This window comes from Pelodiscus sinensis, chromosome 3 (assembly GCF_052426305.1).
Source record: "Pelodiscus sinensis isolate ZL-2025 chromosome 3, ASM5242630v1, whole genome shotgun sequence".
In the NCBI taxonomy this organism is placed as follows: domain Eukaryota; kingdom Metazoa; phylum Chordata; order Testudines; family Trionychidae; genus Pelodiscus; species Pelodiscus sinensis.
This window is the reverse complement of record NC_143054.1, coordinates 39305363-39322503: the sequence shown is the minus strand read 5'-3', so window position 1 is coordinate 39322503 and position 17141 is coordinate 39305363. Positions and strand designations below refer to the sequence as shown.

At 46.4% G+C, this 17141-nt stretch overlaps 1 protein-coding gene across 2 annotated transcripts in view; it reads right to left on the bottom strand.

Annotated features, from left to right (window-relative positions):
• KBTBD11 (kelch repeat and BTB domain containing 11) overlaps window positions 1-17141 on the bottom strand; it is a 32583-nt gene that overhangs the window by 11367 nt on the left and 4075 nt on the right. The window contains exon 2 of one of the 2 annotated variants that reach the window (XM_089777079.1): window positions 10690-10798. The exons of the other annotated variant lie outside the window; for it this stretch is intronic. The gene's annotated coding sequence lies outside the window, so the exon portion shown is untranslated. The remainder of the gene's footprint in view (window positions 1-10689; window positions 10799-17141) is intronic. 2 annotated transcript variants of the gene reach the window in all.

Here is a 17141-nt window from a genome sequence, read left to right as displayed (position 1 = left end):
TTAGTCAGCATGACTGATTTCAAAATCACAGGGGGCATCTCTACACTGGGAGTTATTTTGAAATAATATTTCAAAACAACAAGGTGAGTATCCACACTGCCAAGACTGTTATTTCGAAATAACGGGCTTGTTATTTCAAAATAATAATTCCTGCTTGTGAAGAGGAATAAGCTTATTTTGAAAGTTATTTTGGGAGTTATTTCAAAAAAACTTATTTTGAAATAACCTGGTAGTGCAGACATAGTCAGGCTGAGCATAGAACAGGAAGCTGAAAAGTGGCTGACAATGCAAAATTGTATTCCACCCTTGTCTTCTAGCATGTAAACTAGAAATCCAAATTTGTGTGTCAAATTGGAACTGATGAAGGAGGAATTTTCACGACAAAATTGTCAAGAATTATGGAAATAACAGAAGACAGCCGAGTTTGTAATTTTGTCAACTTTTAAAAGATCACGAAAGGGTCTCCTTCACAACCCCACTGTTCCCATGGCAGCAGAACGGCAGAGCAAAAGCAAAACCTCTCCTCCTACCCATGGGGAGAGCAAAGCCTGGGGCAGCCAAGGAGGAAAAGTAGAGCTCCTGGTGCACTGACCTTCCCAGTCAGGTCCCAAGGGTGCCAGCCCAGGTGGTTCAACCTGTAATAGGCTATAGAGACTAATCTAGAAATTACATTAAATGGACTCAAACAGTGTTTACTAGCTTAGATTTGGCCTAAGGTGATGTAATGCATGTTAATGGACACTGGAACTTGCCAAGAGCCATGAACTATAGACACATGTTTGGCAGTGACATACTTGTAACATCCTGGACATGCAGACTCACTAACAAACAGAGACAGCTTGATTAAAGAAACACTTGGACTACAAGAGGCAATTTTTAGATGGAAGGAGAGGTCTTGTTCCAAATAAGAGGGAAATGATAATATAGGTAATATTCCTAAACTATAAGAACATATTATATAGGTAATAACTGGTTTTTCATAGCACTCAACTAGATGCATGTTTCCAATTACCTTTTACTTTGTTTTCTCTATTTTTTGTGCAGTGCCAATAAACTTTGATTCGGATGATCTCTTACCTCAATATCCACTCTATGTGGGGATATATGGGCAGTGCGGAGGGAAAGAGGCCATCAGCTAGGGAGCTGGTTACATTTTTGTTTCACAAGCTGAATCAGCTTCAACCCATTCTCCAGAATAAATTAGAGCTGCCCTTGGGCTTCTTAAAATGCTCTATTTTACACGTGGCTTTCAACGGACCACACAGAGACCTGGCAGTGCATATATACTATCTTCCACACTCCAACAGCTCTTTAATGCCAGGGTGGTTGGCATAAGAGCTGACTAGGCCAGCTTTATATCATTAACAATCATCACTGGAGATACTTAAGAGCAGGGTATATAGGCATCTATCAGGAATGATCTGATGGTGCCTGGTCCTGCCATGAGGGCAGGGGATTCGACTTGATCACCTCTCAAGGTCCCTTCCAGTTCTAGCATTCTATGATGCTATGACTGCTGTCCTGTCCTGGTGGAATTCTCAGATTAGGACTGATTCTGGTCTCCTGAGCAACCCAAAGATTTCTGAAAGGGATACAGCAGTTTGGAAAGTTTGAAAGTCACTGGTCTAGGGGAAAGAAGTTTGCAGATCTTTTTCTCTGAGGTGTTTTGCAGGAAAGCTAATGAAAGCCAACGTGGCCATAGAGAGAACAAAAGCATGCAGCTGTCCAGTCTTCCACAGAACTTGTGAGCTACGCTGACAACATCAATCAGGCATATAAATTCTGTGATCAACGTCTCACAAAAGTAATGGTCTCTGCAAATATGCTCCATGTTACTCCTAACTAGGAATGTGAACGACTAGTTGAGTAGTCGACTAGTCATTCCTGCCCTCTTCCCCTTCCCCCCACTCGCTGTCTCTATCAGAAAGAGGCAGCAAGGGGTGGGGGGGGGGAGGGACCAGAAATGACTAGTCAACTGGGGCAAATTGCATCGACCATTCAATTAATAAAAATGTAACATCCCTACTCCTAACCTCTCAGAGAAATTATAGTATTTGCAAACCTTTGTGTTTAGCCTAATTTATAAACCTCTAATTTATAACCCCTGAATTTTCCATTAAGACTTACTTTGCTGAATATTAAGGGGTGGCTTATAATGGAAATTCATTGCTTCACCATTACTTCAGAATCTGTTTAGTAGAGTTCATAGCATTGACTATCCTCTCAAACTGCTTATAAACCTTCTTTGTCATCTCTCCCAGAATTATATTTTCAGAGCTTTTCATATAAATGCATTCTTTCATTCAGTAACTTTTCCATACAATCTTAATAAAGAAAATAAACTGCCATGAAAAAGTCTCCTCTGAGCAAAGACCATGTTTACCAATCGAAGCGCTTCCTCAGCAATTCAAGAGGAAAGGAAAGGGGTTATAGCAAAAACCTGCTCTTCTAACAGGAACATTATCAGAAACATGAACTATGGAATCACTAATAGGGCTTCATTATGAAAGGAAAAAAAGTACTGACTAGACATAATGGCCACGGAAAACACAGGCTTTCTTATGTACCGTGTTAATAGGGATGAAAATTCTTACAAGGAAGATATTTTATTGAGCTCTTTTTCATATACACTCTTCAAAAAATATGTAGGAAGAGCCCGCATCTTCTAAGAGCTCTCACACGATACAAGGAAATAATACACCCACACAACTGAAAAGCTAACAATTTTAAATGCAAATACTGTCTTAATATAATTTAAAAGAAAGAATGTCTAACACAAAGCATATGCAGAAACAGGATTTTATAAAAGACTACAGCCTCTGATGGGAAAGCCCTGGAAAGCCATTTGTGTCACAAGAGTAATATAGAGCAGGGCAAAAAGGCCGAACAATAGAACTGTGAATCTGTTATAGAGCCTTTTATTTGAAATGACCGTAAGCTCCAGAAGTAACTGTCTTGCAGTTGTAGATTTATGATAAGGTCACGATTACTTTTAACCATGTTTACACATGATTACTAAACATGATATGAAGCTGGATGTACTACAGTGAAGTTATAGGGTCACGGTGGATAACAGGGTGGGCAATAAGCAGCCCACAGGCTGGACACAGTTTGCCAGCATTAGCCTGTAGCGAGCCGCCATACACTTTATTTACCTGAGCATTCACAGGTGCGGCCACTCCCAGCTCCCACTGGCCACACATCGCCACTCCCAGCCAATGGGAGCTGTGGGAATGATGCAGATTCTCAGGTAAATAAGGCATGTGATGTCCCAACGGGGATTAACCCTGCGGCTGACCCATGGGCCACTTATTGCCCACTCCTGCTGGATAAGCAACTCAACATGAGCACTCACTGTAATGCTGTGGCAAAAAGGGTTCATGTGACCCATGGATGTATAAACAGAATAGCAAGTATGAGTATGGAGATGATTTTACTTTTGCTCACAGCACTGGTGAGACAGATAATGGGCTATTGGAGATGGTGTAGAAAAGACACACAAAAATCATTTACGGTGCTGGAGAAATGCTTTATAGTGATAGATGTAAAGAGATCAATCTGTTAGGTTTATCAGAAAGCACACAGGTGACTTGATTACCTTGTACAAATAACTTCATGGGGAGAAAATACTAGGCATGAAGGCGCTCTTTAAGCAGCCTTACATAAACCAATGGCAGAAAGCTGAAGTCAGAACAAATTCAAATCAGAAACTAGGCACAAAGTTTTAACCACAAGGGAACAAATTACCAAGGGAAGTGGTGACTTCTCTATCTCTTGATGTCTTCAAATTAAAACTGGTCCTTTCTTGGAAAGTATGATTAGTGAGATATAAGCTATGAGGCTCATTCCAGGGGTAGTGGTGAGATTAAATGGCCTGTACTATCTAACTAGATGAGCTAATGGTCCCATCTAGTCTTAACCTCTATGAACCTACATAGATCAGACCAGTTTATGTTCAGCGTACATCAGTATGCTAGCTATGCTGTGTCATAGAATCATAGAATACTAGGACTGGAAGGGACATCAAGAGGTCATCGAGTCCAGACCCCTGCCCTCATGGCAGGACCAAATTCTGTCTAGACTATCCCTTATAGACATTTATCTAACCTACTCTTAAATATCTCCAGAGATGGAGATTCCATAACCTCCCTGGACAATTTATTCCAGTGTTTAACTACCTTGACAGTTAGGAACTTTTTCCTAATGTCCAACCTAAACCTCCCTTGCTGCAGTTTAAGCCCATTGCTTCTTGTTCTATCCCCAGAGGCCAAGATGAACAAGTTTTCTCCCTCCTCCTTATGACACCCTTTTAGATACCTGAAAACGGCTATCATGTCCCCCCTCAATCTTCTCTTTTCTAAACTAAATAAACCCAATTCTTTCAGCCTTCCTTCATAGGTCATGTTCTCTAGACCTTTAATCATTCTTGTTGCTCTTCTGTGGACCCTCTTCAATTTCTCCATATCTTTCTTGAAATGTGGTGCTCAGAACTGGACACAGTATTCCAACTGAGGCCTAACTAGCGCAGAGTAGAGTGGAAGGATGTCTTCTCGTGTCTTGCTCACAACACACCTGCTAATGCATCCCAGAATCATGTTTGCTTTCTTTGCAACAGCATCACACTGCTGACTCATATTCAGCTTGTGGTCCACTATAACCCCTAGATTCCTTTCCGCTGTACTCCTTTCTAGACAGTCGCTTCCCATTCTGTATGTGTCAGTACGTTAACTGACAGAACATTCAATGTTGGAGTTTTAAAGGTGAACACATAAAGGTGTGCACATAAAATCCTGGGTGGCACTATCCATTAATCAGCTTTAACACCTAACACAATTCCTTGCAACAGTATGAAGGTAGTACTAGTCCGAACTACCTAGTTCGAGCCCCGTGTAGCCGCGCTGCACGGGGTTCGAAGCAGCGGAGATTTAAAAATGGCGGCTCCCCGCTTATGCTAATGAAGCCCGGGAAATTCAAATCCCGGGCTTCATTAGCAAGTGCGGTATGCATACATTACCCCGCTAGTTCGAACTAGCGGGGTAGTGTAGACATACCCTAACATACTAGTGTTTCTCAGTCCTAATTGGGTCCTATATGTGAAATATACCCAGCAAGAAAAAAAGTATAAAAATAAAAATTAAGAAATTTACCAATATGAAATGCTTGCTACAACCAGTCCATTTTTCTTGCCTTCTGAGCATAGGGCATTGCACTTTGTTTAGTTATGAATATATTAAACCAGTGATACTCAGACTGAGACTCATGTGCTACCAGTGCCTTTTCACGGGTCTTCTGTGGCTCTTTGCAGCACATGACAATAAAACACCGGGTCAATTATTAATCGGAAGAAGCTATTAACTAAGCACGGTGCTTTTATTAACAGCCAATTGTAATAGATAAAACAATATTTGGTCAGTCATTTTGCTGTGAGAATATTATAGGAGAGAGAGAGTAAATGATACAATGAATTTACACTCCTGTGTGATTCTTTGGGGGTACTTTTTGATTGACTCCTGAACCACTGAGGCCTATCACTGAATTCAACAAATTTTAATTTTTTTTTTGAAAAGTTCACATTTTTTAAAGACATAAATGGGAAATACTGTATTTCTTAATGTACAAATGAAAATCAAACTGATAATTTGTTTCTGACATAGCACTTCCGTTACATTTTCTCAACAAACATAAGTGTCTTACTGAGCAGCAGGTGGTGATGGAGTCTGGATTTTTTTTTATTAATATTCTTTAATGTCTGAGACACTATTGGGTCATTTGTTTTGCTTGGATTTCTCTTTATGCTGACTTTGCAGCACTGTGTTTTTCTAAAGTGCTCTTCACTTTCTTTTGGCTGAACCTACAGGTGGTAAAAACAACAAAGTGCCTAATGTGTACGCAACTTTTAAGAAAAATTAGTGCCAGAGCAGTATAACAGTTTATTGTTCTTGTCCACTACACTCCCCAGCTGCAGCGAGTATGTTCTGAAGACACTGGGCCAGATCCAAAGCTGCAGTAAAATGGCAATGCTCCATTGACTTCAGTGGAGTTATGCTGATTTACACCAGCTGAGGGTCAGGCCCAGCACATCTTGTGCTAAGATGAGGACAAAAATCACATTTATTGACCTCAGAACAGCAACACATGGTGAAGTCAAAGATAGTGGCCAAATTCAATGGTGTCAGAGAAACCTGCAGACTGTTATCTCTGCTCTCAACAAGAGATGGGACTGTATTCAACAGCAACCATATAAGTGAAATTTAACAAAAATATGAGCTGAGTCCAACTGGCCAACACAACTGTAGGAGAGGGGGAAAAACATCACAAACATTATACTGAAAACTATGTTGTTCACATTACAGTGAAAGTTTAACACATATTAACACAACAATTGTAGGCAAGGTGAAGTGGTAAATAGAGTCTTCCATTAAAATGATAATATTTACAGGGCATGATTTTGTGAGTACAGGCAGTCCCCGAGTTACGCGGATCCGACTTATGTCGGATCCGCAGTTACGAACGGGGCACTTCCTCTCCCTGGTCTCGAGCAGACCAGGGAGAGGAAGCAAAGCGGCGGCGGAACGCGCGGCCAGCTGACAGCCCAGACGCGTCTGGGCTGTCAGCTGGCCGCGCGCTCCGCTCTGCTCCCCCCCCCCCCCCGTCAGAGCAGAGCGGAGCAGAGCAGAGCAGAGCGGCGGAGCGCGCAGCCAGCTGACAGCCCAGACGCGTCTGGGCTGTCAGCTGGCCGCGCGTTCCGCCGCTCTGCTGTGCTCCGCTCTGCTCCCCCTCCCCCTGATCTGCAGGGGAGGGGGAGCTGAGCGGAGCACGTGGCCAGCTGACAGCCCAGATGCGTCTGGGCTGTCAGCTGGCCGCGCGTTCCGCCGCTCTGCTCTACTCTGCTCCCCCTCCTCCTGGTCTGCAAACCATGGGGGGGGGGGGAAGCAGAGCGGAGCACGCGGCCAGCTGACAGCCCAGATGCGTCTGGGCTGTCAGCTGGCCGCGCGTTCCGCCGCTCTGCTCTACTCTGCTCCCCCTCCCCCTGGTCTGCAGACCTGGGGGACGGGGAGCAGAGCAGAGCAAAGCCGCGGAGCCCGAGGGCAGCAGGATAGCCACGGCACGTCTGGGCTGTCCCGCTGCCCGCGTGTTCCGCCGCTTTGCTCCCCGTCCCCCTGGTCTGCAGACCAGGGGGACGGGGAGCAAAGCAGAGCAAAGCCACGGAGCCCGAGGGCAGCAGGATAGCCACGGCGCGTCTGGGCTGTCCCGCTGCCCCCGTGCTCCGCGGCTTTGCTCCGGACGCCTGTGGTACAGCAGCTGGGGCGCTGCCGGTTGGTCCCGTAGCGCCGCTCTGGGTACCACTGGACCAACCCAGCAGCACCCCAGCTGCTCTGCCCCAGGTGTCCCCTAGTCAGCAGCTGCTGAAAATGACCAGTGGCTGACTAAAGGAAGCCCCTGCCCCGGGCTTCCTGGAATCAGCCGCTGATCAGTTTCAGCAGCAGCTGACTTGGGGATGCCTGGGGTTCTTAAGTTGAATCTGTATGTAAGTCAGAACTGGCGTCCAGATTCAGCCACTGTTGAAACTGATCAGTTTCAGCAGCGGCTGAATCTGGACACCAGTTCCGACTTACATACAGATTCAACTTAAGAACAAACCTACAGTCCCTATCTTGTACGTAACCCGGGGACTGCCTGTACTTGGGCCTAAATCCTCAAAGGTATTTCGGTGCTTAGAGTTACTTGCAGAAATATCTTGGAGGATCTGGACCTTGATGAGTATCATTCCCATGGACTTTAATAGACATTTTGTATGCTGGATATGGTTGTTCCAAAAAAGAGGAATTTTTGTCTGTAGTACTTCTTATTTTTCTTTTTAAATGCTTTTAATACCTGTTTAAATTTTGATTTACTGCTACTTATTTAACTGCTTACTTGATTTAAAAAAGTAACCCTCAGTTTTCATGCAAGGAGCCAGACTGACAGCACTGAAGACTCATGGATACAATTTAAAGGTCAGAAGAGATCAGTGTGATCATCTAATCCAGTAGTCACCAACCCATTGATCGTGATCGACTGGTCAATCCTGGAGCCTCATCCAGTCGATCACCATCTCTGGACCTCTAAAAGTCCAGCAGTGCAGCAGGGCTCAGATAGGCTGCCTATGTGATGTGGCCCCACAATGCTCCACAAGCAGATGGCTGCTGGCACATGTCTCCACACTCCTTAGGGGGCGGGAGACAGTGTCTCTGCAAGCTGCCCATCCCCACAAGCACTGCCCTCACAGCTGTGAAGACAGTGCTAGGGACTGGTGCAGGCAGTGGATGAAAATACCTTTCTTCTGCCCCCGTTCACTCACCAATCCCCGTCTCTGGGAGTGGGTGTATGGATGTGGAGAGGAGGCATGAGCAGGCTTGGGGTGTGGGGTCCCAGTAGAAGGTGTGAGTGAAGGATCTGGAGGTGCAGGGTTTTGGCAGGATGGTGAGGGGACTGGGGCTGCAGGGTCTCAGGGTGGGGGATATGAATGAGCTGGCTGGAGGTACAGAGTCTTGGGCAAAGGTTATGCATCTTCAGGGGTCTGGGGTCTAGGCCGAGGCTGTGGATGACAGGGCTGGTGGTGAGGAGAGGGGGAGTGCATGCGGCTCCCACCCCCAGTGTACCAGGGAGGGGGGAGGCCAAGTGGCACACGGCTGCCAGCCTCCCTGCCCCATTCTCTCCTGCAAGGGAGGAGGCACATCGCTCCCAGCCCCCCCATGATGGGGGAAGATGCATAGCTCCCGCCCCGCAGTACCAGGAAGGGGGGGAGGGAGAGAGGAGGCAGAGTGGCTGAAGGTAGAGGGGGCAGCGGGACACAGCATGACATGATGACGTCACTCTGTCGTCCCACTGGGAAAAAAACCCATTATTTATAGTGAGAGATGTTTAACCAGTTAACATATTAAATGGAGGCAGGCACATTGGAGTGACCAGGCTGGGCACGCCGTGGATAGGGGCTGCTCCAGTAGGTCTGGAGTTCTGCCTGCCCACGGCAGGCTCCACAGGGTTGGAGCAGCCCCCGCCCACAGCAGGCTGCTCCAACCCACCAGTAAACTGTAACTGGTAAGCATCACCTAGTAAGGATCACCTGTACCAGATGATGCTTACCAGTTAACTTATTAAATGGTTATTAACCATTCACATCCCTAATCAGAGCTATCCTGGTTTGGATCCAATCACACATAAAACCTATGGGCATATCTTCGCTATCCACTGGATTGATCACTGAATGCTCTCTCATCAACTCCGCTACTCCACCAAAATGAGACAAGTACAGGCAGTCCCCGGGTTACATGGATCCGACTTACATCGGATCCCTACTTACAAACAGGGTGAGGCAACCCCGCACTAGCTGCTTCCCCCCAGCAGACCAGGGAGACACAAAGCTAGCGCCCCCCAGCAGACCAGGGAGACGTGGAGCGGCTTTTCTCAGCAGACACCTCAGCTTGAGAATAAAGGACTGAGGGAAGTGAGGTGTGGGAGAATAAAACTGAGTTCTGGAGAAATGTTTGGCTAGAGTTTCCCCTACAATATGTACCAGTTCCAACTTACATACAAATTCAACTTAAGAACAAACCTACAGTCCCTATCTTGTACATAACCCGGGGACTGCCTGTATGTGGAGTCAATGGGAGAGTGTCAGCTGTCATTGTACTGCAGTGAAGATAGAAGAGCTAAGTATGTCGACTTCAGCTATATTATTCATCTAGCTAAAGTTGTGTAACTTATGTTGATGACCCATGGTAATATAAACAGGGCCTATACACAAACTGTGGATACACAGCAATCACTCCCCTTTCTCACTCTATCACTTCTTTAAAGCAAAGGAAGTTATGGCTTTCAGACATTGCCCTATGAGAGACTTTGGCTAAATATCCCAAACGAACTCATGTACCTAGTGAATTTTGTAACACCCTAAGTAGAGAAGTCTATCCAGGCTGTAGGACTAAGACAGTGGTTCTTAGCATGAGGGACATGTACCCTGAAGGATATGCAGAGTTCTTCCAGAGGGTACATGATCTCATTATCTATTTGTCTACTTTTACAATCGGATACCTAAACAGCACTCTCAAAACTAGCACAAACCAAAATTTCATAAAGACAATTGGTTTATATTGCTCTATATATTATTTGCTGAAATGAAAGTAAAAGATTTCTATTCCAGTTGATTTATTTTATAATTATAGGACAAAAATAAGAAAGTCAGTCATTTACCAGTAACAGGGTGCTATGATGCTTTTGTATTTGTGTTTCTGATTTTATATGCAAGTTGTTTTTAAGTGAGATGACTTACATGAAAATCAAATCAGACTCCTAAAAGGGTTACAGTAGCCTGGAAAGGTTGAGAACCACTGGGCCAAAGTGTGAATATTCTGGTAGGTTCGGAACCAATTATGACTTTGAGCGACAAGAGTTATTGTTCAAAATAATTGTACTGCTTCATTCTCTTTTAATGCCAAAGGGTTGGTCCTCAGTTTTTAGTATCCTCCATATTAATACATATCACAAAAAGAGGAATTGTTTTGTTTTTTGTTGTGGGCAATGGGAGGAAAGCAATTGTCAATGCAATTTATTGAGCAACTTTATTTCAGACCTTTGCTAGAATTGCTTGTTTGAGAAGGCTGATATCCTGAAATGGTTCATGAGCCCCAAAGGTTCCAGAAGTCTTACCTATTTCAGCAAAATCATGTATCCAAATGCAAGATCTAGCAGTCAGCTACGTGGTGTGGATTTGAGACACTCTCTGGAGAATTTGGTGACCAGAAACTTAAAAACTAATCTGAAAATACATAGATTTGTATTTGTAAAAATAATATTATTTTATCTGCCGCTAATCATCATGTTTGAATCAACATAACAGAATAGAAGTGGTTTGCACAAAGTATGTGTGTATGTATGAGGGGAAACTGCAGTAAATGGCATGTCACTTTGTTAAATGCTTGATAGATGCTCTCCCTTGGGCTAAAACTTCTAGCTTGTTTGGAATGTCACATCCAAAAAAACTAACGTGACTGCCTTGTGTTTCTGACAGTGGCAAAATCTGTAATTCTACTGCAGGGTTTTTTTGCAGTTTGTGCAGAATTGATTATATGTTTTGTACTGATGGGCTATGTTACAAGCTTAACTGTGATCATTAGAATACAGGCAGTCCCCGGGTTACGTACAAGATAGGGACTGTAGGTTTGTTCTTAAGTTGAATCTGTATGTAAGTCGGAACTGGCGTCCAGATTCAGCCGCTGCTGAAACTGACCGCCAGTTCTGACTTACATACAGATTCAACTTAAGAAGCCCAACCTTCCCCAAGTCAGCTGCTGCTGAAACTGATCAGCGCTGATTCCAGGAAGCCTGGGGCAGAGCAACTCTGCCTCGGGCTTCCTGTAGTCAGCGCTGGTCAGTTTCAGCAGCGGCTGACTTGGGGACGCCTGGGGCAGAGCAGCTGGGGTGCTGCTGGGTTGCTCCAGTAGCACCGCTCCTCGGCGCTACTGGACCAACCCAGCAGCACCCCAGCTGCTCTGCCCCAGGCGTCCTGATTCAGCCACTGCTGAAACTGACCAGCAGCGGCTGAATCAGGACCTGGGGCAGAGCAGCTGGGGTGCTGCCGGGTTGGTCCAGTAGTGCCCAGAGCGGCGCTGCAGGACCAATCGGCAGCGCCCAACTGCTCTGCTCCAGGGTCCAAAACAAAAGCCTGGTCTGCTGGGGGGGGGGGGGGGCACACTAACCGCGCCCCCTCCCCCCCAGCAGACCAGGGACACCGGGAGCAGAGCCGCAGAGGCAGCGGGGTGCCGCGCCTCTGAGGCTTTGCTCTGGCAAAGTCTCAGAGGCGCGGGACCCCCCGCGGCTGCGGCTTCAGTCCCGGTGCCTGTGGTCTGCTGGGGACGGTCCCCAGCAGACCACAGGCACCGGGACTGAAGCAGCAGCAGCGGCGGGTTCCTGCGCTTCTGAGGCTTTGCTCTGGCAAAGCCTCAGAAGCGCGGGAACCCGCCCGGTGCCCCTGGTCTGCTGGAGACGGTCTCCAGCAGACCAGGGGCACCAGAGCAGCTTACGAACGCGGCTTTCTCGCCCCGGAGCTCGCAGGTAGCAATCCGTTTGTAAGTGCGGATCTGAAAGCCCCGTTTGTAAGTGCGGATCTGACATAAGTCGGATCCGCGTAAGTCGGGGACTGCTTGTATGATGATTTGGAATATATAATGTATAAAGAAGTGTGTATGTTGTGTAAGCTATTTGGACAAACACTTTTCTCCAATAGTTGTTTGGTTATTACCACATTACATAGACCCTCTCCTGTATTCTTTACATAAGGAAAACTACCCGTAATATCCAAGGATCATTCCTGAGTAAAGTCTGAGAAAGTACTGTGCAGGATCATCCATTATGTCTACAAAAAATTGCTAAGATAACACATTCATAATTTTGCACACATGCATAGCCCCATTAATTTCAATAGGACTGAATTACTCACGTGTGTAAAGTTACACATTTGCTTATGTCTTTGTAGGAATAAAAAGTCTATTCTGAATTGTTCAGTCACAATAAGACATCTGTTAGATAAGAATGGTCTGCCCATAGACCAGTGATTCTCAAACTTTTTGGCCCGTGGTCCACCCAGCACAATGCAGACCTTTACGCGGATCACCAGTTGCTAATGAGAACTGGCTTCTAGGGACCTGAAAGCAAGATCCCTCAGCTGGGTTTTCCTTCTCCACTGATGATTCCCAGTTTGTAGAATTTGCTGGGAAACTTCCCCAGCCAGGCTGAGTTAGCCTTCCAGCTCCCTAGGTGAGACCAGTCATCACACGGGCAGCTCTGCTCTGCCTGCTAGTTCAGGGCTGCTGCCTTCTGTGTGTGTCTGGGCGCTGGGCTAGGAGACTACAGTTTGGATTTTAGTACAGTTGTGTAATCTGCACCTTGAGCCCTGCACCCCTTTGTGGTGAGGGGAGATCCTGGGACTGAAGCAGCCTAATTCCTGCTTGAAGAGGTTCCCTGCCAGCAGAAATCAGCACCTCTGCAGTGACTGAGGAGAGTCCAGAGTCATCTCTGAACCGGAGGATCATTCATGGAGTTTGTGAGTGCACCATCTTTTAATTAGTCAGCGCATTTGTTTTGGGGACCCTGTACTTCCTGAACTGTGTCCTCAAACCAGGGAGTAAGTGTTTAGGGATTTTATAACCTGCTGCATATTAAACCTGTGGAGGGATTTACCACCTTCTCCTGCTTGTGAGTCCTTTGGGCTGTACTGAACCCAGTCAGCCACACTGCTAAACCACTGCAGAGAAGAATTTTGTGGTCATCAGTCGTCAAGGGCCTCAACAAAGTACGCGTACCAACAGGACACTAATCTTACATTTGCTATATCAAGTCACGTGACTGGGGCAAGTCACAGGTATTAGCAGCATGGGCACCAGTGAACCTAAAAATAGTGTTTTATCCTGTTATGTTATAATTGTTTCCTGTTTAATATAATTATTGTGTTGAATATATTGTGTGTGTTTGTGTTATTTTTTGAAGTCTCCAACTATCTGGCAAGTAAGTGGGGATTACCGTGTGGTTAGAATTTTCCTCCCAAACTGCCCTGGTGACTCCGCCAGGAAGGAGTGAGGGGGGGGAGGTGGCACCGCCAAATAAATTCATAGGAAAAAATAAAGAGGATCTGAGTGGGTGGCAGGATCCTGCTGAGTGGGTGGCAGGATCCAGAAGAACCCAGACCTGTCCATCTAAACCTGTAGGCAGATTGGCATTAAAGAAGGTAATCAGGTGGAGAGGGGCGCTACATAAAGTAAAATATTAATTGATGTCCAACACAAAAGGTTTCAGCATTGTCTTTATTTATGGCAAGAATAGGGAATCTTTTTGTGGATCAGGGGCCAGTGACCCACAGAAAAATCAGTCAGGAATCACACAAGTGAGAAGCAAAAAACTCCTCCAAAACCCCCATTTTCCTTTCTTCTCCCTCTTTTCTCCCCCACCACTTGCTTCAACCTTGCAGGGGGGGGGGGGGCAGTGCCAACTGTCTACTGCGGGGAGAAGGAGGAAGGGGGCTGAGCTTGTGCTGCAGACCACATTGCAAGGCATCCAGGGACCACTAGTGGTCTTCAGACCCCAGTTTGAGAACCACTGCCGTAGACCCATATAAAGGAAATATAGTTTTATATACATGTTAAATAAAGACCAGAGAACACAACTAGGCCAATAGTGAAAATCTGCCTCTTGCCATTGCCTCTTTAAATTAAGCACCAGAGCCAAATTCTGCTATCAGGTATGCACATGTCAATGGGAGTTGTGCAAGGGCAGAAGTTGCCTTGTAAGCAGCAGATTTTATTCAATTTTAATGATTATAGACATTTTCACATCTTTTTCATGCATCTTAAGCTGAAGGAAAGCAGTGTTTTCATTTCTAATGCTGGACTCTTCCGCACACCTGTTGTTCTGCTTGTGCCAAAGTTAAACACAGATCTTGTCATTACACTTGTTTGCAAATCATTTTAGAATTGACATTTTGATTTTCTGTTTCTAACTATCAGAGCTCAGAAAAATTGCACCACGGACTGTGAAAATAATTAGTTTTTCCAAAAAGAGAACTAAGGATGTTTGCTCTCTGATGAAGACAAATTATGATTAAAAAAAAATGATGCGGGGGACCCTAAAAATGGATGTTGAAGGTACTACAAGTTGAACCTCTTTGATCCGGGACTCTCTGGTCAGCCACATCCATGGTCCAGAAGGATGATGGATGTTGCCAGACCAGAGAATCCCTAGACCAGAAAGCGGGCAGCTGCAGCTGGCCAGGGAGCCAGGAGCCTTGTGCAACTTGAGGCAGAGCCTGGGGCTAGCCAGCAGCGGGACGCAGCTCCACAGGAAGCCCTGGCCCTGGGGCAGCAGAGATTGGTGGTAGTGGTGGTCCTGGGGCAGCAGAGCCCAGCATCCCAGGGCTGGCCATGGAGCCTGGCAGAGGGGAACCTGGAACCTGGCAGCAGTCCCAGGGAAGTGGAGGTTGGCGAAGGCAGCCTCAGAGCTAGCCACAGAGCACAGTGGCTGCTCCAGGACTGGCTGCAGGGCTTGGCAGTGGCAGCAGTCCAGGGCTGGCAATGGAGCCCAGAGCTGGCTGCAAAGCCTGGCAGCATCTGGCGGAGGTAAAGGAGCAGGAAGCCCAGTGGACCAAGGGCAGGGAGGCCAGGGGGCCAGGTGGGGAACATGGCTGGGTCCCCAGGAGAGCCCAGAGCCCATCAGCAGAGGGGCCATAATTGAATTCCTGTGGTTAGTTAAACTCCCTCCTTTGGGACCAGTCAGATCCCAAGAGTGCCATCCAGCCTGTATTTTTAAGAAAAAGACATGTGATGTTCTGTATGAGTAATGAAACTAAATAAAATGAAAAAGTGAGCTGATATTTTTAAATGAAACTTACCATGGAGTTAAGCATCATTTATAAATGATAAAAACTTCTGTTCATCGAAAAGAAATAATTTCCGTGACTACATTGCTGAAGAATCTCCATAGGCAAGGTTCAATTTTTTTATTTGATATAAGAAAAAAAACTAATTTGATGGTGCTCGCCTTGAAAAAAAAAACCTACTGCTTTCTATGGGAGTAGAACTGGCCCCAGTGATGGCTTCTTATCCGAATTCTTAAGAGCCAGCTACCGCTAATGAAATGCCTTCTTGTAAAAGACAAGCCTGGGTGCTTAAATTCACAACTTCGTTAGACACTAAAAATCATGGACTCAATAAACACACTGGGTTTAAGATTCATTAAAATGACCTATAACCCACTAACCATCCTTTGTCCTGTGACTTCAAAGGTGTTAACTGCCCTCTTCAGCTTGAATGGTCTCTTAGGACATGTTAACTCCTTATGTCAGGAATAGGAAATTTATAGCCGCCTTGATTTGGCCTGTCAGGCTCAGGGCTCTCCCCCATGCAGCAGAGTGAGGAAGCACTGATGCTACAGCCCCGCAGTGAGTCTCCAAGCCTCGGTGCCTCCCAGCATGACTGGAGCACAAACACTGGCTCCCCGCTGCAGAGGAAAGCAGCAGGGGCTGGAACTAAAGCCCCTGTATGACCGGCTCTGCCTAGAGTGGGAAGGAAGTGGCTCTGTATGCTGCCATCCCTCTTTCCCCTGGCTGGGGAAATGGCAACGCAGGGAACCTAACACTGGGGCCTGCAGGCTCCATTCCTGTCACTCCCATTATTCAGGAATCACGGCAAACGGGAACGGCAGGGGATGGTGCCTGCAAATGCAGAGCAATGCAAAGCCATCTGTGTCCCCCTCCCCCCCAGAAGCTGTCTCGGGTAAACACCCCAATCTCCTGCCTCCTTTGGCACTATCCTTCCCTCCCTCCCAGTCCCACACCCTACCTCCACCCAGACACCATACCCTCAGCTCCAATCCACTCCTGCATCCAGCTCTGACCCAGACCCTGCACCCACTGCCCGTTCCTGCACCCTACCTCCCATCTAGATCCCCCCGTACCTACAGCCCCTTCTTGCATCTTACCCCCTGCCCAGACCCCGCACCCCTCCACCCATATCCAGCCTCCTGCCAAGACCCTGCCTACCATCCCAATCTCTGGCAGCCCCCTCTCACGCAATGGACCCCTCATTTTTTGCTTCACAAGGAGGGCCCCACAAAATCTACTAGAGTTAATCCAACACTGGGGGAAGCCATGAGCCTTGGCACCCCCCAGGGAAACTTGACACCCCAAGTTGCATGAGTGAGGTGAGTGTCTCTTTTTTTCTGTTTCTCTGAATTGTGGGTGACATCAGTGAGGGTTGTTGGGGGGGGTTGCTTCTCACTTGTGTGGCCCCGAACTGATTTTCTGTTGGCCAATTACCCCCCAACCCAAAAAAGGTTCCTCATACCTGTCTTATGCTAAACAATCTCTCAGACCTGAAGAAGAGTTCTGTGTAAGTCTGAAATCTTGTCTTTCTGACTCTTTCACTAACAAAAGTTGATCCAATAAAAGACGTTGCCTCACCTACCTTGTTCCTCCATTGCAACAGGACCGTTTAGCATGCTAGGGTACGTCTACACTTGCTCCCTAGTTCGAACTAGGGATGCAAATGTAGGCGACCAAAATTGCTAATGAAGCGGGGATTTAAATATCCTGTGCTTCATTAGTATCATCTCAC